This window comes from Peromyscus eremicus, chromosome 15 (genome assembly GCF_949786415.1).
Source record: "Peromyscus eremicus chromosome 15, PerEre_H2_v1, whole genome shotgun sequence".
In the NCBI taxonomy this organism is placed as follows: Eukaryota; Metazoa; Chordata; class Mammalia; order Rodentia; family Cricetidae; genus Peromyscus; species Peromyscus eremicus.
Window position 1 is genome coordinate 90,486,741 of NC_081431.1, and position 23,101 is coordinate 90,509,841.

Sequence of the window (23,101 nt, forward strand, 5' to 3'; positions counted from 1 at the left end):
AGTCCAGGATGGCTTTAAATTCACAAAGATCTACCAGCTTCTGACTCCCACATGCTGGGAAGAAAGGCATGTGCCACCATGCCTGAACTGATGCAATCATTTACCTGTGTAAAATTAAATCTATTATCTACATACATTTCAATGACAGTTTCAAACAAACTTGTGATTTGTTTGCACTTCTAGCTTTCCCTACCAACATCACCTCTCATCAAATTCACTCCCCCTCAGCTTCCTCTTCAGAAAGGAGCACGCTTCCAAAAGATATCAACCAAACACAACAAAAGACAAAAGGAGATGCAATATAACAAGGTAAAAGCCTTAATACCACGGTTGGACAGTGAAATCCAAGAGGATGAAGAGTCTCAAGAGCATGCGAATCTGTCAAAAGACACACTTGCTCCTATTGTTAGGCATCCCACAAAAACCCAAGCTAAACAACCACAGCATATTCACAGGGGACTAGTTACAGACCCATGCAGGCCCTGTGATTACCTCTGCAATCCTATGAGTACGTATGAGCCTGCTTAGCCTCCATTTTCTCTGACTCCTACATTCTTTCCTTTCTTGCTTCCTTGGGGTTTCCCTATCTCTATGAGAAGGGACTCAATGGAAACCTCCATCTGCATAATGTCTAGCTATGGGTCTACGTAGCTGCTTCCATATGTTTCAGGAGGAGTCGCCTCTAATTATGACTGGACAAGTGAACAAGGCAGAAATCTATGAGCATAGCAGAATACCATTTCTTTTCCTTTTTTTTTTCCTTTTTTTCCCCAATTGTGTTGCGCTTAATTCTCCACTATATCTCCAGGCTATCCAGACTCTGTTTCCTGGCTGTCCATGGTGTATGCTGCATGGGCTCCCTTTATTAGCAGGGTCCTCAAGTTAAACCAAACATTGTTTGATCACTTCGGTATCATCATTGCCCTAGGGCATCTTGTAGGCAGGATGGGTTGTAGGTTGAGGATTTTGTGGTTGGGTTGGTGTCCAGTTTTCCCTTTAAAAATATTTTGTGGTATGTTTGTGACAGACTGTATGGTGCATGTATGTAGTGTGTATGTGCACTTCTGTGTGCTTGTATAAAGGTCAGAGTAGTTCTACCATTTGCCTACCTATTCATTCTCCATTTATTCCATTTAGGTAGGTATCTCATTGAACCTGGGTCAATGTAGGTGGGCAGCAATCCTCAGGGTTCCTGCTGGCTCTACTGCCTATGACACCCCCATATTTTTACATGGATGGTTGGAATTTTAAATCAAGTACTCATGCTTAGACAACAAGCATTTTTACCCATGGAGCCATCACTCCATTTTGAGATAAATGGATTTATGATGCAAATATTATCTCAAAATAGTTATACTGAGCATACAAAACTTGATGGAATTAATTTATACAGAACTTTTACATTTATATGTAATTTTGAAAGTTTAAACAGAATGAGATTAATGGCTGTGAAGGCATGTGGCCAGAAGAGTCGAAAGAGATTAAAAAAAAATGACATTTTTGAGAGTATTGGATTACAAGTTCATTATTTTGAGTTCATATATGTGTGTGTATTTTTATATAGTGTATATGCATATATATTCATCTTCCAATTATATACAAAATTAATTTAAAGATTTCAATTTGTCAAATCTAGAAAAATAACCAACCTTTTTTTTTTTTTTAAACAAAAAACAAGTGCATCCGATGTGTTTCACTGGGATACAAAGAACAATTTTAAAATATTTTCACTAAAAAATGTTGAAAGTTATAGGAAATTATTCTAAGATGTTATAACCAACAACCGGAAACAATAAGAAATAATCAAATAACTCCAAACATTATATCTTTCTAGAGATTACCACCCCCAGTCTGTGGACAATTTCTCATTAAGAACAAAGAACTGCAGCTTTTCTGAATGTGCTTTCACTGAGTATGCAGTTCTACACTACCCACCAGCTGTAGACACACCCAGAATTCCGAATACCTCTGATCTCTCAGAAATATTCCCACAGTGTGTTATACATTTGAAAAGTATCCAGAACAGACAGGAATGATATTTTTTTCAGTTTTGAAGTCATTCTAAAGATGCAAAGTTAATGGAAAATAAGACAGAACTAATTTAATGGGGTTCTGCAAATGATATGTGCTTGCCATGTTTTAAAAGATAAATCAAAGACATTGCTGATTTTTTTCAGGTATTTGAAATGCTTGTCTGATTGTATAGAATTATACAACCTATTACTATCATGCATACTGAAGTATGTTGGTGTTGGCCAAAAGAAGTACGAACTTCTAAAAATATTTGATGCTAGAATAACAGAAGAGATAAAATAGTGGCAAAAGTTGATTATTGAAATGGTTTCCAAAATAGTCATATTTAATTATTTTATCTTTCATTTGTATTTAAAATATACTTATTAAAAATAAAATAATTATAGTTATATTAGATCGATACAAGCTGAAATGAGTAAATATTTTAATACCAGTTAGTAGTTAAAATAAACAAAAATTAACTGCTTTCCAATGATTATGAAATTCAAACTTTGGATGAACATTTTTGTGAATAATTTTACCATACAGCATATTTTTAATTTTTTTTGTATAAACTGTATCATAGTTTGCTAAGTTTTCTAGAAGGAAGCACTCAAGTGTGCCCAATAATATTCACATATAAATTGTATCAAAAGTATGAAGTATGAAAAGGAAAATTCAAAGTTAAAAGCCAGTACATTATGGCCTTCTTTACATGAGGCATTTCAGTAAAATGACGACTATAGAAGAAGAAAGTTGACCCACACAGTTTGTTTCAGTAAATAATGACAAAGAAGTAGTACTACCTTAAAGAGGGATGTTGAAAAGATTGTCTCTTCCTTTCTCTAATACAGTCTAACATAAGCATGGCTAGCCTTGGTGATTCACGTCTGTAATCCCAGAAATCAGGAAGCAGAGGAACGAGAATCAGGAGGGACTTTAGGGCTGCTTGAGTCACATAGCAAAACCAAACATATATATATATATATATATATATACATATATATATATATATATATATATGACAAAACCATATATATATGACAAACCATATATATATGACAAAAAGAAGCCCCTCAAAAAATAAAATAAGCCAGAGAGGCAGCTCAGCAGATCTTTTGAGTACTCCCAAGCCTGAACACCAGAGTTGTATCTCCAGAAACCAGATAGTGAAAAGAGACAACCAACTCCTCCAATTGTCCTCTAGCATCTATATGTCTGCTAAGGCACATTATATGCAGACACATATAAAGCATATTAAAAATGTGAAACATTTTTTAAAGTGAAAATAAATAAATAACAGAGCAATATTCATGCTGTAGATATCAATTGCTCTGTATGCTGTGAAAGTGTTGCTCTGCTTTGGTTGATAAATAAAATGCTGATTGGCCAATAGCCAGGCAGGAAGTATAGTATAGGCGGAACAAGCAGACAGGAGAATTCTGGGAACAGGAAGGCTGGGTCAGGTGATACTGCCAGCCACCACCATAAGAAACAAGAGTAAAGTACAGGTAAGCCACAAGCCACATGACAATGTATAGATTAATAGAAATGGGATAATTTAAGATATAAAGAACTAGATAGCAAGAAGCCTGCCACAGCCATACAGTTTATAAATAATATAAGTCTCTGTGTGTTTACTTGGGTCTAGGCAGCTGCAGGAGCCAGGTGGACACAGAAAAACATCAGCTACATATTCATTAAAAGTTGAGTGGTTTTATTTTACATTATATAATATAAGATATTGTCAATTGTTTAGTATCAGATAGCTAAATATTATCTCTTCAGAATTCCAAATATAGAAATGCAGACCTGATAATCTTTCTGTTTATCATGTGTGTGTGTGTGTGTGTGTGTGTGTGTGTGTGTGTGTGTGTGTGTAATGAATGCAATAGTTGTATCTGAATTGTGAAATGTTTGGTTGCTTACTCTCTATTATATTTAAAGTTTTCTGCAGACTCCATGTATTTCAAGAGAAGTGTAAAAGCTTTTCAAATAATGGCCCACTTTTGATTGAATATGATGGTATCTGTCACCAGTGCTAGACTGAGAAGCACTCCAGGCAGAATCCAGGCAAGAAACAAAAACTGATAACAATTAGTTATATCAGTAATGCACCAGGTAAGAGGAGAATCTCTGTTCTGCATTTGCAATTCTGCTTATATTTTACAATTCAGTGAATATATTAGAATAGAATCATGAATATTTTATGTGGGGAAAACATGCAAATCTGGTATTCCAATGTTGAATATATTCCTGTATGTATATAGGTATATTTGTATTTAATAATTAAGTTCCAGAACATAGTATATTTTTCATAAGAGATGTTATTGAAAATGAGAGGGAACTCTAATATATGTAATATTATACAGAACCATAATTACAATAATATTAAGAAACTATGAATATCATTAAAACATTGTACAAAAACCATATTTTATCCAATATTATATCATGCAGAAAGAAATTTCTTCAGAAAATTTGAGTATCTGGTCCACCATTAAATATTTATTTGTAATCATACTATGACTAAAAGCCATTCTGTATTTTACTGGATGGAAGGATGAAAAAAATAGTATTTAATAATGTAACACATTTTGTGTTATATTTTGTGTTGTTTACACTGAATAAAGATCTATACATTTTATTTTAACCTCTAGACCATTCTTAAAGGAGACATGGTAAAATGTTTTCTGTTATCTCATTTTAGGACATTTTTCCCCACCTTGAATGAAGTCTTGAGGAAGGAAAAGAATTCAGAATGATGGATGTGGTAGTGATATGAGCAAAGATAAAAGCGGAATCTGGTGAAAGTAGGTGGAATAAATATAGAAACTCAATCCTACTTGTGATCTCTATAAATTAAGAGAAACTTGTCAGTATCACAGAATGATATTGCACAAACAGCCTTTAAAGTGGAATTCTTAGGCCCATAGAAGGAAAATGGGGAGAAAATGTGTTGGAATGAGTTCTCACGCATAAGTGAGAGGAAAATAGTATCTCTGGACTCTGTGTTGTCATTGATCACACGTCAACTCCAGCTCCAAAAACGCCCATTAAACAGAACAAAAGGATGAATGAACTGTCTATTTCCTATTTTTAATCTAGTCATGTGTATTATAAATCAGGCAAGATCATAATTGCTTCATTGCAGTTCTGATGCCCTTTTAGACATTTCAACCCAACCATTGACTGTTTGTGTGATGTCATAGCCCATAAAGGGACTGGTAATGCCATTCCATTTCTAGTGTGGAATTCATAACCTGTATTCTTGATCCATTAGGATGGACTCTGGATGAATGAGAAGTACATTTGAGGCACTAGGTATGGTCGATATTGATGGTGAGAAATGTCTAAAATTACAACACAGTGGATGTAATGTAAGCTGTAAAGGTCCAATTTTCTTAAACCTATCTTTCATTTTTCCTCCCTTCTACAACTTTCAAAACATACATTATTCCCTCAATTAATACATTTACCCATTTGTAAAGATAAAGAAAATTGTTAGAATAGTTGAAAAGAAAACAAGTGTATAAAACATTTAAACTTAAAATTAATAAGATATCATTCATCCAATAAATCTGTTCTCTGGAAATACTTTGTAAGATGAACAACAAAGCAAAATGATGTTATTTTATTGTAAGAGAAGAGTTGTATTTACATTCTGAAAAGAATCAGTGGTAGACTGTCACCTGTTGTGCAGTAGGGAATCATGTCTGACTTATGGAAAAGATTTTCAATCAGGGACGCATAACATTTATGGCTGCGTGGATGAGGCATGAACATACAAACTGCCCCCACACACACACATTAATGAGGGGAATACTATGTAGCTAGTTTTGAAGCAGATAAGACAGGGTAACTGAGGGTGAATACAATCAGAACACATTATACACATGTATGAAACCATTAGAAAATTTGTGCATTTAACCAACCACCTAAGCATATCTATTTACTAGTAAATAATAAATTCCTTGCAATTTCTATTTTCTCAATTTTGAATTATCAGCCATTGTTTTCTGCAACACACAAACATCTTTATAAATGAATATTGTAACTATAATTTATAATAATTGAATGTCATGCCTTATTGCTAAGTATGCTTAAAAGGCTATGACAAATAAACACAACCATGCTTGAAGAAATGCATGACATTGCATGGACATATATAAACTGAAAATTGTATTGATAGTTTGTGTATGCTCTAACAAATAAAGCTTGACTGAAGAACAGAGGGTAAAGCCAGCCACTAGCTATTCACAGAGCATCCACCTTTTATTTGAGCACTTGGGATCTCATGCCTTTGCTCCCAGTAGTTAGGAGGCACACATGCCTTTAATCCCAGCACTAGGGAGGTTGAGACAGGAAGTTATGTGGCTGAGCAGAGAAAAGAAATACAAGGCAGGAGAAGACAAGAGTCAGCCCCCTTCAGCTGAGGAGTGTGTCAGTGAGGTGAGAAGTGGGTATGGCTTGTTCCTTTGTCTCTCTGATCTTTCAGCATACTCTTAAAATATGTTACTAAAATAAGATGAAAAGTTTCTCCAAAGTTTAAAAATCTTATATTAAAATCTAAGGTGTGGAGTGAAGAAATACTTCAAGGCTTTGAGTGAAACAAAATGTGAAGGGTCTGTGGACCCATTAATTGCATGAATATAGGATAGAAGTCAGACATGATTCACTTGTCTTTTAATCTGAGAAGTTCTGTGGTGATATTTTGTTTGTGTTCCCACAGATAAAGCTTGACTGAAGATCAGAGTGTAGAGCTAGCCAAAAGAGGCCAGGCAATGGTGGCACACACCTTTTATCCCAGCACTTGGGAGGGGAAAACAGTAAATGGTATGGCTGGGCAGAGAGGGGAAGTTGTAGTCAGAAGTTTTCCTGTGTCCTCCCTGGCCTATGGTCAGGACAAATTTCTCTCACCTGCAGTTGCTGCAGCGGCTTGGACTTAAGTAAACACACACAGGATTGTATTATTTTTAAACTATGACCAAGGCAGGCTGCTTGGTAGCTAGCTCTTGTATCTTAAATTAACCCATTTTTATAAATCTATACTTTTCCACGTGGCTTGTGACTTACTGATACTTTTACTTCTTGCTTTTCATGGCAGCAGCTGGCAGTGTCTTCTCTGCTCTGTCTTTCTCCTTCCTCTCTATCTGTTTGGATTTTCTGCCTGCCTCTAAGCTGCCTTGCCATAGGCCAAACAGCTTTATTTATCAACCAATCAGAGTAACATATTTTCACAGCATACAGAAAAACATTGCCCCATCAGGAACGATAGGTGGAGACAGGAGCTTGGCCCCTTTCATTTTCAGGATTCCTAGAGGTAAGATGTGTTTCTACTGCCTGGCTATTTTGATTCTCTGATTTTTCAGCTTTCACCCTAATATGTGATTCCAGATTTTTATTGTTAATACCAATTAGAATTTACACTACAGAGTTCTATTTATTTATTTTTTATTCATTCATTCATCATTCATTCATTCATTTATTTATTTATTATGCAGTTTTATGCCTGTAGGTATGCCTGCAGGCCAGAAGAGGGCACCAGATCTCATTAGGAATGGTATGAGCCACCATGTAGTTACTGGGAATTGAATTCAGACCTCTGGAAAAGCAGCCAGCACTCTTAACCACTGAGCCATCTCTCCGGCCCCCCAGAGTTTTTTACTAATTTTTTTTAACTTAATGAAGGGTCAAAGGCTTCAGAGAAAGTTCAATGGCAAATGTGCTGATAGTAAAATCATGAGGCTATGAGTTCAAATTCCAAGAAAAAACACAAATTGTTCAGCCTGAGTCCAACCCCTCCTATGATGCCATCACAGTAGGTCCACCGGACTTTGTAGATGTCAGTGAAGTATCTCTAGGTGAAGTAAGGGATCTTATATTGAAGTAAATAAGGTAGACACTTTTGGAACCAGATACCGAACATTCTGTGGATACCAAACATATTGCAGATTCTGCATATTCACTTACACACACATGTAATTACACACACACACACACACACACACACACACACACAAGAATGTAAAATAAAATATTTTAAAATGAAATCTATGTTTGGACACCATTATTGTGGTGACTAGGCAGGTTATACTACCCAAAGCAGAACCTACTATTTTTCGCTAAATCAATATAATATTAAAATTACATCTATTGAGCTATTGCTATACTTATAATTTGTACATCTCTTGGATCTCATCTAAGAAAGAAGGGGTTTGCTTTGGTTTGTTTTTTTATTGCAATGAAGGCAATCAATATGGAGACTTATAACTGGACAATATGAAGAAGACAAGAGACTTTGGTATACTCAGCCTTAACTGTAAATTCTGTATCATAGTTTTTCCCTTCAAAACATGAGGTCACTGGGGAAGGGGCTGGGTATAAGGTGGAAAAAGTATAATACCAGAGACAGTGAATGACTACAAATAAACCATTTTCAAGATAGAACAGAGCAGTTGCCCATATAAATTCTGAGTGACTGTTACAGCATGCACACGACATTCACAAACTTAAGCCAAACAAAATCTCAACATAGAGTATGGTAGTAGTGAAGGCATGAAGGGACATTCCCAGATGTGGAGCTATTGGAATTTAGCAGCTGCTCTATGAGGAGGAAACACTTTTCTTTAAGGTGTGATACTTTATAGGTCAACCAACTCTAGTTCAGGACCCACACTGAAGATTATTTGAACAACATAAACTGGACTCCATGAATTTAAAGGAGAGAGAAATCACAGAATTTTATGGATATAAAGATGGTATGTAATCTGAAAGGAGTTCTGGATGTAAGGGTGAATATGTTCAAAATATAGTGTATAAAATAATCAGTAATTAATAAAAAAGATTTGAAAAGGAAACTAACACATATATATGCCCTCCTCTTGAATCACCTAAGAAAAATTGCAGGACAACCAATTTGATGCCAGATGACAAGTGCCATACTATAACTCCTTCCTCATTATTCATATCAAAGGGTTACTCTATGCTATTGTGAATATATTTTACGCCTAATCTTTGGATTTAAACATATAAATTAGAGTAATTTTTTTATTTTATTGAAGTAGATATTTTTAAAAGAAAATAAAGAGTATTACAAGTTCTCCTTACAGACCTAAACCACTTCTACATCCAGCCTTCACCAAATATGAGCTGAAATCTTCAGGCCCCATGTGTCTATTGCCTATGTTTTCTTCAAGGGCTTTAGACTATATGTGCTTTACTTAGAGAACAAACTCACTTGGATTTCTAATATCTACTTAATTTTCTTAGAACATACTATTACATCACACAACAAAACTTGCCATTTTGAGGAAATGTGAGCAAGAAAAGGAGATGCATTATTTCCCCCCCCCCTTTTAGGTATTCTTGATACTTTTAATTTTTATATATTTTTAATTCTAATAAAATTATTTCACTTTCTCTCCTCCATTTTTCATTTTTTAACCTCTCCATGTACCTTCCCTCGAACATCTCCCATGTCCCCTGACTCTCAAATTGATGACTTGTTTTTTATTAGTATTGTTGCATATATATGATGTATGCATGCATTTATATATAAAATGCATATATAAATTAAAAGGAATGTATCCTTATTATGGTTTTCTCCCACGCTACTGTTCCCAGCTCCTCCCCACATCCTCTGTCATCTGGATCCACTCCCTTTCTGTCTCTCATTGGAAAACAAGCATTGTTCTAAGGGATATTAATTATATGATATGATGTGATATGCTATAATATGATACAATATAAGAAAAACCAACACACTGGGGTTGGACAAGACACCAAATAGAAGGAAGAGAGCCCAGTAAAGACACAAGAATCAGACCCACTCATTGACATACTTAAGAATCTCATAAAAACCCTAAACTGGAAGCCATCATATATACACATAGAACTGGTTCAGACCCTACAATATTAATAGTAAAAAGTTTAGATAAAGGAAAAGATAAGCCACCTCTGAAATGTCTTTGGATTTCTAATCTTATTTTTCATTTCAATTTCATATTTGTATTTAAGTTAATCTTAGTCTGTATTTAATTTTTATTATTCTTTTGACTACACTGTTAATTCTCAAAAAAAAAAGAAAACTTGAATTCATACAAGCCCTTAGAACAGTCTTTTTTGGAGGATATGGAAAGATTGTTCCTGTGTCATAATGGATCAAAGACTTCATATCCACCACTGGAAGTGCTAAGGTGTGGCAGCTCTCAGAGGAGTTATTTTCCCTAGAAAGAGATAATATGAGCCACAGATTCAGTGAAAAAGTAGAGGTTAAATTCCATCATGGAGGAGGCCAGGAAGGAACTAGAGACAAGAATTGAAAAGAAACCAAAAAGAAATGCTGATTACTGGCTTACATCCCCTGCCCTGCTCAGTAGGGTTTCTTATGCAACCTAGGACCAGCTGTTCGGGAGTGGGATTGCCCACAGAGGCCTGGACACTTCATCATCAAACATTATGTGAGAAATATGCCCACAGACCAATGTAACTCTCAATTCTTCATTGATGTTCCCTCTTCTCAATTCACTCCATTTTGTATCATTCACAGACATTAGCCAACACAGTCATTTATTTCTTTTTGAGATGTTAAGTGTAAACTCCTTCATCAAACAAAAAAATCTTAATGTATAATGTATAATGTATATGTACAGCCTTAATCAGTGATTTCAATTGTATGTAATTACACATGTGTGTTACACATGGATTTAACTAAAATAAGGCTTTATATCTCTATCACCATTAACTACTAAAGGGAGATGTTCAAGTTAGTTCTTTTGTGCACTTGATGAAAACTAAATTAATCCATGAAGAAAAACCTCAATAGTGAAAATGTTCCTACCAGACTGCCTTCCCTGGTCCTGTGTTGTACGAGAAAGCACCTGAGCAGACCACAGAGAACAATGCATGAAGCAGCACTCCTCCACACTCTTTCAAATTCAGACCCACGCAGACCCTGTGCATGCTATTTCAGTCTTTGTGAGTTCATATGAGTTTTGATTATGTTACTTTAGGGGGCCTTGTTTTTTGGTGTCCTCCATCCTTTCTGACTCTTACAGTCTTTTTGTCTCTTCTTCTCTGGAGTTCCCTGAGCCCTAGGAGGAGGGATTTGAAAGAGGCATCCCATTTAGAGCTGTGTGCTCCAAGGTCTCTCACTTTCTATAGAAGGTCTGGCTGTGGATCTCTGTAACTTTTTCCTATCTGCTGTAAGAGGAGGCGTCTCTGATGATGACAGAACAGGGCACTGATCTATGAGTATAGCTGAATGTTCTTAGGTGTCATTTTATTGCTATGTGGTTTTTGCTTGTTTGATGGCTTGTTTTTTTTTTTTTTTCTTTTTTTTAAAGCAGTATTTTTGGGTTTTACCCTAGGCTCCTGGACTATCTAGTCTCTGGTTATTTTTCACCTAAGCAGTGTCAGATATGGGGTGAATATTGTAGAGTGGGCCTTAAGTCAAAGCAGAGATTGGCTAGTTACTCCCATAAGCTTTGTGACATCATTGCCCTAGCATATCTTTCACAAAGGACACTATTGTGGATCAAGGATTTGTGGCCAGCTTGGTGTTTACATTTCTCTTCTGGTAGTTGGCAGAGTAACTTCATTAATAAAGACACTGGAAAAAGAGTGGGCTGAAAAGGAAGTATAAACAAAATACTTTGGTCATGGTGTTTTATCATAGTAATAGAAATCTAAGGAGGATAAGTGAGCCATTTTGCTCACTATATAGCATAATTTTTAAAATCTAACCCTAATTGAATAAAACAAAATGTAAGTTACCTAATTTGGAATTTGCTTTCCTCTGTGTGAGGAGCTATGTTTCTGTATGTTATATAAGTTTAGTGACTGATACAAATTTACTAGTATCCTTTTCTTCTTTCTCTCACCCTAAATTCTAGTTTGTCTTCTTTTGAAAATGCCTTATTTTTTCCTTGATTCTTTAAGGTATCTATCCTATGTGGTTATGTAGATTGTATTACACATATAGAAAGCCTGCAACCCAATATTAACATATAAGAGAAAGCATACAACATTGTTTTGTTTTTTTTTTTTACAGATTTTTGATGAAACTGAAACAGAGGTATCACCTGAACTACTTGTCTTTATTGGTGTCTGTTATTTTTTTTCTGAAAACACAGAAACTTGTCAAGGTAACATACATATCTGAATCAACACAATATGGAATATATGATGTGCACAGATCAGCTAAGAATGATTGACAGATAAAAGGCATCTGTCAACTTTTAAGTCCCTTTGGACTGCATAACCCAATTGTAATATAACTCTCCACGCATACAATATGTGTCTTTTGTCATCTGGGTTACATCACTCAGTATGACTCTATTTTCTAACTGCATACATTTACCTGAACACTGCAAAGCATCATTTATCTTTTGAAATTAATAATAGTTCATTGTGAAAATGCACAACATTTTTATTATTCATTAATCAGATAATGGACTCCAAGGTTGTTTCCAATTTCCAACTACTAAACTAAAAAAGCAATAAACATGAAAGACTTATGTCACTGAACATGGAGAAGTCAAGGTGGTGCCTAAATAGAAACTTCATGCTAATGACTAGCATTCTTGTTGCTGGAAGGTATTCTGCACACTGTTAGAAGAGAATTGTAGTCATTAATATGGCCTAGATATAAATGTTTACATACAGGTATTTATATGTTTTTGTTGTTATTCTTCTTTTTTTTTTTTTTTTCTAGACAGGGTTTCTCTTCCTGGAACTCGCTTTGTAGACCAAGCTGGCCTCGAACTCACAGAGATCCGTCTGCCTCTGCCTCTCGAGTGCTGGGATTAAATGCGTGCGCCACCACCGCCTGGCTATTTGTATGTTTTTTGATTCATATTAATTAGGTGCAATATAAAATGCACTTGCCTCAACTCTTAGAAATCATTGTATCTCACCCTAGTAATAATAATACCCATATGTGTGAAAAACATCATAAAACTAGTATATTTTATAAGTTGGGGTTTATTGTGTTTTCTTCAGTTTAAAATAGTATGAAGAATGTGGTAAATGTATCAATATTTAAGTTTAAAATAATTAAGAGCTTTGTTTGCTAAATCATTGAATTTCTGTGCTTGCATACACCTCTCAATGTAAGAATCTCTGGGAAAACAAGGGCAAATTTCTGTTCTCTGGCTTCTTCTTCTGAATTAGATGTTTTAAAACAAGTGACAAATGTTAATCTCAGCCAAATAGTCTGATTATCATGGTCTATGTGGACTTACCCCAGCCATCTTGACTAACATACACAATTGACACTGCTAGCAACCCTGTGAAAGCAGCCCTTGCATCACCGACACTCTTCATACATTGCTCTTATTTTATTTTATTAGTGTGCACAAGGGACATGCTGAATTCAAATGATTTGAATTAGCCAATAACTAATGGGTGTTATTTAAGACAAGAACACTGAATTTTTATACTTGAGTGGGTAAAGAAACAATTTCCTCAAAGAAACTATTTATAATGTTTTTTTAAAGGGGGAGATAAAATATATATGCAGTTGTTGGTCATGGTTTATTTTAATTGCAATATTTACTAGTTTTTCTTTTTAATTTCCTGTAAGAGGAAGACTGAGGATGGAGATGAGAGAAAGTAAGAAGACCTAAGATAAAAATACACAATGCACCCGGGCAGCAGTGGTGCATGCCTTTAATCCCAGCACTCAGTAAGCACACCCAGGAGGATCTCTGTGAGTTCGAGGCCAGCCTGGTCTACAGAGCAATTTACAGAACAGGCATAAAAACTACATGGAGAAACCCTGTCTTGAAAAATGGGAAAAAAATGCAATGTACGATTTATGCCATTGAAAATTGAAAACGAGCTTGAAGTTAGACCCTAATGTTTGTATGGACATATGTAACTTACTAACTGGTAATAGTTATCTAAAAGTTTAAGCTTTTATAAAGTATTTAGCCTATTGTACTCAAAATATAAATGTAAAAATGAAATAAAGCTTAAATAAAAAGAAATACCTCATAATTTTCAATAAATTTTTTCTCTTCCTTATGGGGTTTGGAAATGAACACAGGATATCAAGCAAAGTGGAAAAAGGATAACAAACAAGAATTGTTAAAGATATCGTAATTCCTCACAGCAAATTTTACTATAGAGGCGTTGTAATAATATGAAGATATTGGCAAACAAGGGACCCCAAAAAAAAGGAGACCAAAGGAGCATAAAACCCAGAAATAATCTTGCATAGCTATCTGATGTCCTTAAAAATGAGACCATGACATAAGTTATTTTAAAACACAGATTCATCAATAATTAACATATGCATCTTAGAGATCGATATGTAAATATGGAAAATGAAGCTAGTATTTTTTTAAAAAATTCACTCATTTTACATCACTGTTAAGGTAAAATCTGACAATTTGAAATTCCATAACAAAAAAGGGGAAATAAACTTGGTGGCTGTGGTGCACGACTCTAGTCCCAGCACTCAAGAGGCAGAGCCAGGCAGATCTCTGTGAGTTTGAAGCCAGCCTGATCTACAGAGCGAGATCCAGGACAGGCACTAAAACTACACAGAGAAACTTTGCCTCAAAAAAAAAAAAAAAGGGGGGGGGGATAGTTCAAATTGTGTGCACAGGCAGAGACTCTTTATATTAGACTCTAGAAGCCCATGAAGAAAGAACAAGAGTTCATGAGTAAGACCATTCATTTACAAAGCCTCAGTACCGAGTGAGAAACAACACAATAAAGATATGGCCCATAGTATCAGAGAAAATGTAACCATCCAGTCACAAAGTCTCTGTACTGAGAGACAAGCAGCACAGTAAAGAGATAACCCATAGCCTCAGAGAAGATGTTTGCTAGGTATTCATCTGATAAGCAATTTATTAACAGAATATATAAAGAAACAAAAGCATAAATAATAAGGTCAGTGTGGTAATAAATTAATATTACTAATACTTCTCAAATATAGAAATACAAATGGCCAATAAGCAACTGAAAATTTAAAATATTGAACATTTTTAAATATTGGGTAAAAGTAAATAAAATTCTCATCGAGTTTCCATTTCATGAAAGTTTCATCAAAAAATGAATTATTATAATAAGGTTTATAAAGGGTATATTTATGTATTGTTGGAGTGTGAGAGATATCATCTGATGAGTTTGAAAAGCATATGTCTGTTCCTTTAAAAAAGTAAAAATAGAACTACTATATGATCCAGCTGTCCATCCTTGGGTATGAATACAAAAATCTCCAAATCTACATACCAAAGAAATAGATGGACAGCTATGTAGCATCACAAGAGCCAAGATAAGAAATCAAGCTGTGTGCTTCTCATAAATGAATTAAGGAGAATTCAATATAAAAATATATACATACAAATATATACATAAACTTGAAATAATGAGTAAAATTATGTCATTCTCAGAAAAGTAGGTGAAAATGGAGGTCATCTTATGAAGTGAAATAAACGAGAGACAATAAGACAATTGGAAGATGTTTTCTCTCATATGTGCAGTTCAAACAAAGGAAAGAATACATGGGCAGAATAGCAGCATTAGTCAGTTATGTAACTAAAAGTCAGAGGTAGAAGAATAAGAGTGTGATTGGACAGGTGGATATTATCATAGTCCATTATAAGCATATATGAAAAAATATAACAATGAGACAGGATACTTTTTGCATTTAATATACACTAATAATTGTGCCAACACATCTCACAAACTGTATAATTAAATGTTAAGCATTAATTGTTTTAGACTCTAAACTTGAAAAAAAAATCCTAGATAAATAAATACACAGTCACACATACATTCTTATTAATAATGATAATGTTTGTATGGACATATATATTGGTTTATATTTATTCAGTATAATTTAAACAAAATGTACCATAAGTAACTGTAAAGTACATATTCCATGAAATGGTATTTCAATAATGACAATAACTGTAAAAGTGAAATTATAAAACTATTATGAATACAACTTGAAATAATCTTTCTTACACATATATTTAGACATATGTTTTTATATCTATGAATGTGTATTTACTATTAGCTTATAAACTTGATATGCCCCTATATAGGAAGATACTGCCTAAGAGGCCAAGAGATAAGCCAACCTGGAGTCTGCCTGAGTGCCTAGCAACAAGATCTGTCAGAGGTCCTGATCATGCCTAGCCAATGAGGGGCGACTAGGCAATGTCATTGGATTCGGACTCAGCCTCGGTGCACGGAGGTGGGTATACCGGGAGCTGAATAATGGTTTTTGAAAATGCTGTTTGCCTTTTCCCTGACTCCAGGTGTCTGTGCCATTGAGTTCATGCCTTCTCACCCCCTCCCCCAAGGGAGCCATTAGTACCCAGCAACACCCCTATAAATGATATAAACTATAAGCCCTTGTTAAGAGTGCAAAATATATAAAGAAATGCTCACGTATAACATGTTCCACAGGGAGCATTATTTACAAATGATGCATATGTATGGAACTGAAAGAATATTGCAGCCTGGTTCCCTTTCATCCAACACTGTGCAGAAAGGGCAGCATTATCTTTACTAGTTCAAGAACTATTCTAGTACTATCAATGTGTATTCAATAAGGGACAAACAACAATGCTTTACCTGAATTTCACAAAGCAATGACTATATCCATTCCTCATTAACGTATGAATGGTTTAGTTACATATTTGTCTGTGTATTTTGATAGTAGTATATGGTGATATTTTATTTGTATTAAAATGTTATTTGTATGTTAATAAATAAAGTTGCCTGGGGGTCAGAGCTATTAGCAAGCCATAGGAAAGCCGGGCGGTGGTGGTGCACGCCTTTAATCCTAGCACTTGGTAGGCAGAGCTAGGTAGATCTCTGTGTGTTCAGGGATACAGCCAGCATTGGAGACACATGCCTTTAATCTCAATACCAACCATAGAAAACCTGGAGGTCTATACAGGCAGGCAGTGACGAGGCGGTCATGTGGTTGGGTTTACAACCAATGAGAAGGCAGAACCAAAAGTCCTTATAAAGACTTTAACACAGGAGGTAGCTCTCTTTCGGAGAGGTAGGACCACCGCAGGAGGAAGGGTAAGGTTTTAGCTCTTAGCTCTGACCTCTTGGCTTTCTTCTTTGCATTGGTTCTGTGTTTCCTATTTAATAAGACGGTTGGTTACATCTACAGTATTATCTTGTTATTAAAGAAGTTTACATACTCTTCAGTAAATAGTTTAATAATAAAATACACTATAGAATTTTTTGAGACAATTTAGATACAATATAACAAAGGCAGAAGCCTGTGACATTTACATTCCTGTAACTTATATATAGTTTATTCATTTCCACAGAAATGTCAGTTTTTAATTATTTCATAGAAAGAAAATTACCTTTGTCATTTTTTAAGCATGAATGATGAGCTCAAAGTATCCTCAGTTTAATACACCACATTGTAAAGGTGCACAATTCATTCATAATGTAAGATGCAATTAAAGCATGTATCAAATAGGGATGTATTGATCCTTCATCGTGATAATTCACTATGCTCAGTAATACTTTAAGTTTCGATTTTCATATCAAAGTAGAGCATTTGAAGATAAAAATCACACTTCTCCTTCACTATTAAGTCATACTTCATGGATTTTTATATGTAATTGAATAATTAGTATGAGAATTTCTATAAAAACATTAATGCTTTACTAATTGCAAACCCTGTCTTAGATGAGACCAACATCCTCTTAAAGGAACATGTCAATATATTCAACACAACATGTAATGTGGTGGTAATTTGTTATACTCTAATAAATTTTGCCTGAAGATCAGAGAACAGAGCAAGCCACCAGATTAAAATAGAGGTCAGACCCTGGTGGCACACACCTTAATCCTAGGACTCAGAGGGAGAGATCCATCTGGACCTATGTGAGTTCCAAGCAACACTGGGCTGCATGAGATTGACCCAGTCTAGAAGAGAAACAGAGCCAAGCACACCTTTAACCCCAGTATTTGGGAAGCACACAAGCCATTAATCACAGCATTCAGTCAGAGGATCCCTGGAGTTGGACATGTGAGAAGTGGCTGCAGCTTGTTACTTTGTTGCCTATGGACTTTCAGCATTTACACCAATATCTGACTCCAGGTGTTTATTATGAGATCATTTAAGATTCATGCAACAATGTGTATTTGAAAAATAGTTAAATGGTTAATGATTTTTAAATTTTTCATCACTGAGTCACATTCTATCTCTTGAGTTCACAGTGGTTAATAAGTCTCTTATGTCTGGGTTTGATTGGCTTTTTATTAGGTCAAATATCTTCCAGTCAGTTTGGAAATGTCATTTCTCAGTTCTGTGAGCTGTCATTGGAATCATAAAAAATGATTCTTGTAGAAATATTAGGAAGTTCCATAGGGCTTTATTTTAGCATTAATTGGTTATACAAAAGTGATAAAAATATTGGAACATATTGGAAGATCGTGGCTTTAAAAGGAAATTACAACATTTAACAGTCATTTTATTTTTCTCTTATTTACTTGTAACCTTGATTCTCAATATCAGGCTGGCAGCAATAAATCCTAAGGAAGGGTGTGAAAGATCAATGTATTCTTTTAAACATTGAACAGTTTTCTATTTCTCCCGACTCAATGAATTGTTCACTACTAAACATTAACTTATAAGGTATAAGAACTTTTATAGATGTATGCTAAAATGATGAGGGGAAAAGCCATATTCAGTTAATATTCATTTATAGGATATAATTCAACAAAATAATTTTCTGAAAAACATAGAAGACTTTTATGCATGTTTACATTTTATGTAAATTATTTTTTTATCTTATATTAAATATAAAAGTATGCATAATCACAAGGTAATATACATTCAATGTAATATTTAAATTAAGTTATGGATATGTATTCACCTTAAATATTTTCTGATAGTGAAAAACCTTAAAAATGTACAATATCTTAAATCATCTCCAAATCAATTTATAAAGTTCCTATGGATAACTATTTCTAAGTTTCCAACATGGGCAAAAGACAAAACAGCAACATCAAAAGTGTAAATAGAAGAAGTACTAGGCCGGGCGGTGGTGGCGCACGCCTTTAATCCCAGCACTCGGGAGGCAGAGCCAGGTGGATCGCTGTGAGTTCGAGGCCAGCCTGGGCTACCAAGTGAGTTCCAGGAAAGGCGCAAAGCTACACAGAGAAACCCTGTCTCGAAAAACCAAAAAAAAAAAAAAAAAAAAAAAGAAGAAGAAGTACTTTAAGGTTTGTACAAACAGGAAAAACTATTGTTTAGAGGAGGATGTGTATGTGTATGTGTGTGTGTGTGTGTGTGTGTCTGTGTCTGTGTGTGTGTGTGTCTGTGTGTCTGTGTGTGCATTTAAGTAGAAAAGTGTAGGGCAGTAATAAAGAGCAAAGTTTACCTGAATAAGAGGCTATAAAATGTAGCTACATTTCATATGATGTAAAATATACTTTGTTAAGTGTTAAAGAAGTCTTGATAAGGAAACACATTTAAAGAACAGGAATTGTGTATTTTTTTAGTTACATAAATATTACTTTATTTTTAAATGATCCCACATATGTAATTTAGAATCATTTTTGTGTTTAAAAATATATTTCACTGGTTATTAATTTCAAGTGTCATAAATGCTCATAATATGGAAATCAAATTTCAATGTAAAAAACAATATTCTTGCTTCTAAGTTGTGTTTGTGAATAAAGAAGTATATATTAATATTAATGCATCCATTATATAAATTTTATATACATTTATTAATCATACACACATTCAAAGTATACATATGTTATAAAACTTAAATTAATGAGTATTTATCTTAATAATAAATGCATTTAAAAAGTTAATGTATAAATTAACATTCTTTGTACCAAATATTTCATTTGTATTTAATATTCTAGATTTTATAAATAACTTTTGCAACTTACTTTAGGATTTTATTATAATTAATAATCCAATCATAACTAGAGTTGATGAATTAAAATTTATTCAGATGTTGCTTAAACTGCATTATTTTCTTAATTTTTACTTTTTAATTCTTCTGTTGGACACATTATCCTTTGTCTAATATATAATTTGAGATATATAAATGTCTTTGCAAATACATCCATACAAATGTGTAACTCCTTGTCTTACTCAGTATCTTTATTTTTATTTGAAACATAATATTATTTACTGCTTAAATTCTTTCAACAATAGTTTTTAAAGAAAATAGAAAAAATATGAAATTATGAAAAGGGGGAAGAACATAAATTATTGTTCCCTGATTTTGATAATTGTGAGTCTTCAAAGAAACAGTGCTATAAAACCATGTGAAAAAAATTCATTCTGAAAAGTATTAATTGAGAAATAAATTGTTATATTCAATATTTATTTTATAAAGAAATGTATTTCTAATGATTTGAAGGAGCACAACTTCATTATCCATGTTTCACAATCCTACAAAGCAAATGCATGATAATTTAAAATAAAGTCCAGTATTATACATTCATAGAAGAAAACTTTCTAATCTCCTAATATTTCAGCATTTTCCCCCTGATTTTGTATTAACATAGTAGAAATATGTTCTTATATATAATTGTTTTAGGAAATGTCCAACACATATATTGACTTCAATAATTTTTAGATTGCTTTTCTTTATCAAATGCCAAGTAGCCATCAGTTTTCAAATACTTGCTGACTTTGTCTAGTAAACAAACATTATTTTTATATTTCAATCTATGCCAGATTATCAGAGTCTCACCTGCTCAGATTCAAATGCCAGGGTACCTGAGTAAACGGAAACTTGAGGTTGTTACCACTTACAGGAGGAAGAAAGAAAAAGATCTTCTGACTTAGTTTTACGAGCTTCTCAGAAAAATCTCCATGTCTCAATGTGCTCTGAGTTAGGGATGCTGTGCTTTTAGTAGCACAACACTGTCAGTATGTCACTGCTTACTCAATGCTATTTCGGGTTCACCAAGTAGAACCACGAACACTGAGTCCTTTGTGTAAAATACCAAAAGGCCATTCTGATGGCTGTTCTTAGTCTGAGGTTAAAATGGAGACAGCAAAACAAGTAGTCTGAACTGATCTTCTCTTTTCTTTCATTCTCTCTGTTTCTCTGTCTCTGTCTCTGTCTCTCTGTCTCTCTCTCCTCTCTCCTTGTTTCTTTCTTGTTTTGTATTTTGCTAATAACAAGCAAAGGAGACTCCTAGTTTGAGGTAACAAAAAGGGGAGTTACGTAAGTATTCTGCGAGTGAATAGGACATCCCCCCCCCCCCCCCCCCCCCGCTTCAGGATTAGTCCAGCAAACAAATGATCATTTTAAAGCATGGACAAAAGTTACTAAAAGGAGAAAAGTTCTTCGCTGTATGTCTAGGTCTTCTGGATCCTTTTTAATTCAGCCATTTTTACTTAGGAATCAAATACATGCATAGTGAGATGACATCTAAATTACAATATTTTATTTCCCTTGGCTTATTTATTAAACAAATATTTTCATAAGTTAATTTTATCATAATTAAAATTAGTGACAAAGTATTTATTGTTTATTATGAAATCAGAATTTCTTTACAAGTTGTTTGTGCAAATTATTTATAATTAAAATAATTTTGAAACAAATGAAAGAAGAGTTAGAGTAATGTAAACATTGTCTAAAAATAATTTTAAAAAATTATTTTGAATCTTGAATATGTGAGTTCTCATATACTTGTGAGAAAACAACCTTCAATTTCAGGAATCATACTTGATACATGAAAATTTTGTTTTGCAATCAGTTTTTATTGTAACCATGAAAATATAGCAGCAGATGGGATAGAACATAGCTAGTAGCTTATAATACCAGAAAGTGTATGCTTCATATTTGGATGTACAACAAACAAAGCTTATTAGTTTCAATTAGCTAAACATATTTATGTGCCTTTGTGATATGAAGCAAAGTTAAGTTCTCTGCACATATTGACATAGTAGTACTTATGTACTTGAATTTCCTGGATTTTTATGACAATTATACCTGATGTATTGTAGACATTATTGAAAAATCTACAATCACAATCAATTAAATGATGATTTATTAATTCCTAAAGTTCAACTGAATAAGTTTACAAAGCAACAGCAGTCTAAAATGTTTATATGTATTTTTAAATATATGCATAAAACAATTTGTTCTTAATACATGTAATTGCATATGCATCAATCAGAGGCCCTTAGTTTTACTGATCACATTTTTCTTAATCTTTTCTGAGGCATCACACTCAAAATTAAGGATTCTCTTTATTCTTTCTGCCTAGGGATTTTCAAAGTATCTAAGACCATTCAGTTTTGCCCTGGCACAATGGAATCCTAAGCTCCAGCATCTGATAGTGGTGATGGATCCTCTCCGTGTGAGGAACTTTTCTTTGTGGGTCCTTAGTGTCCTTGCCAGTGCTTCCTATGAATGGTGCTATGATGGAAGGGACAATTTCTGGGATAAACTGCTGTCTTCCTCAGTCTGGGCTAACCTGCAGTCACAGAACTGCTTTTACACAGTTTTAAATGATCAGGTTTTAGAATGTGGATATATTTTAAGCTGGTTATCTCAGACAATACAGCCATGAATATATTAACCAATGCTCTTCAATAATCTTTTTACTTAGAATTAGTAGCTGGGATGCCTGCAAGGATTCTCTTGAAGCCTCAGTGTGTTGCCTTAGTCTGAGACTCCAGATAATGTTTCTGGCTTTCTGAACATGCTAAACAATTCAAAAAATGATTATAGTTGTTAAATGTACTTAAGATTGACTAAGAGAGTTTAGGAGAAAAAATTACAACTCTTTATCTGAGTACCGTTCACACTTTTCTTCACATTTTATCTAGTCTACCTAGCAATATCATGTGAGCTCTAGTGTTGGCATCACCGATCATCATATTTATAATCACTGAGCTCCTCGTGCTCTACTTTTCTGCTTAATGTAAACTGCAATCCACACATAATTATAAATACCGCACTTCACATCTTTTGCAGTTAAAAGGTAAAGTAAAGCTGACAACATTTATATAAATAAGATTTGTATTGTTTTACTTGAAGCTGAGCTCTAGCAAATCAAAAGCATTGCCTTTAAAAGAGTTCCTGTTTTTGACATTCAT

The 23,101-nt window shown here is 34.1% G+C and overlaps 1 protein-coding gene across 1 annotated transcript in view; it reads right to left on the bottom strand.

Annotated features, from left to right (window-relative positions):
- The window catches only part of Cdh19 (cadherin 19), a 115,512-nt gene extending 94,655 nt beyond the window's left edge, over positions 1–20,857 (bottom strand). Inside the window, exon 1 of the mRNA XM_059280666.1 lies at positions 20,739–20,857. The gene's annotated coding sequence lies outside the window, so the exon portion shown is untranslated. The remainder of the gene's footprint in view (positions 1–20,738) is intronic.
- Positions 20,858–23,101: the final 2,244 nt, after the last annotated feature.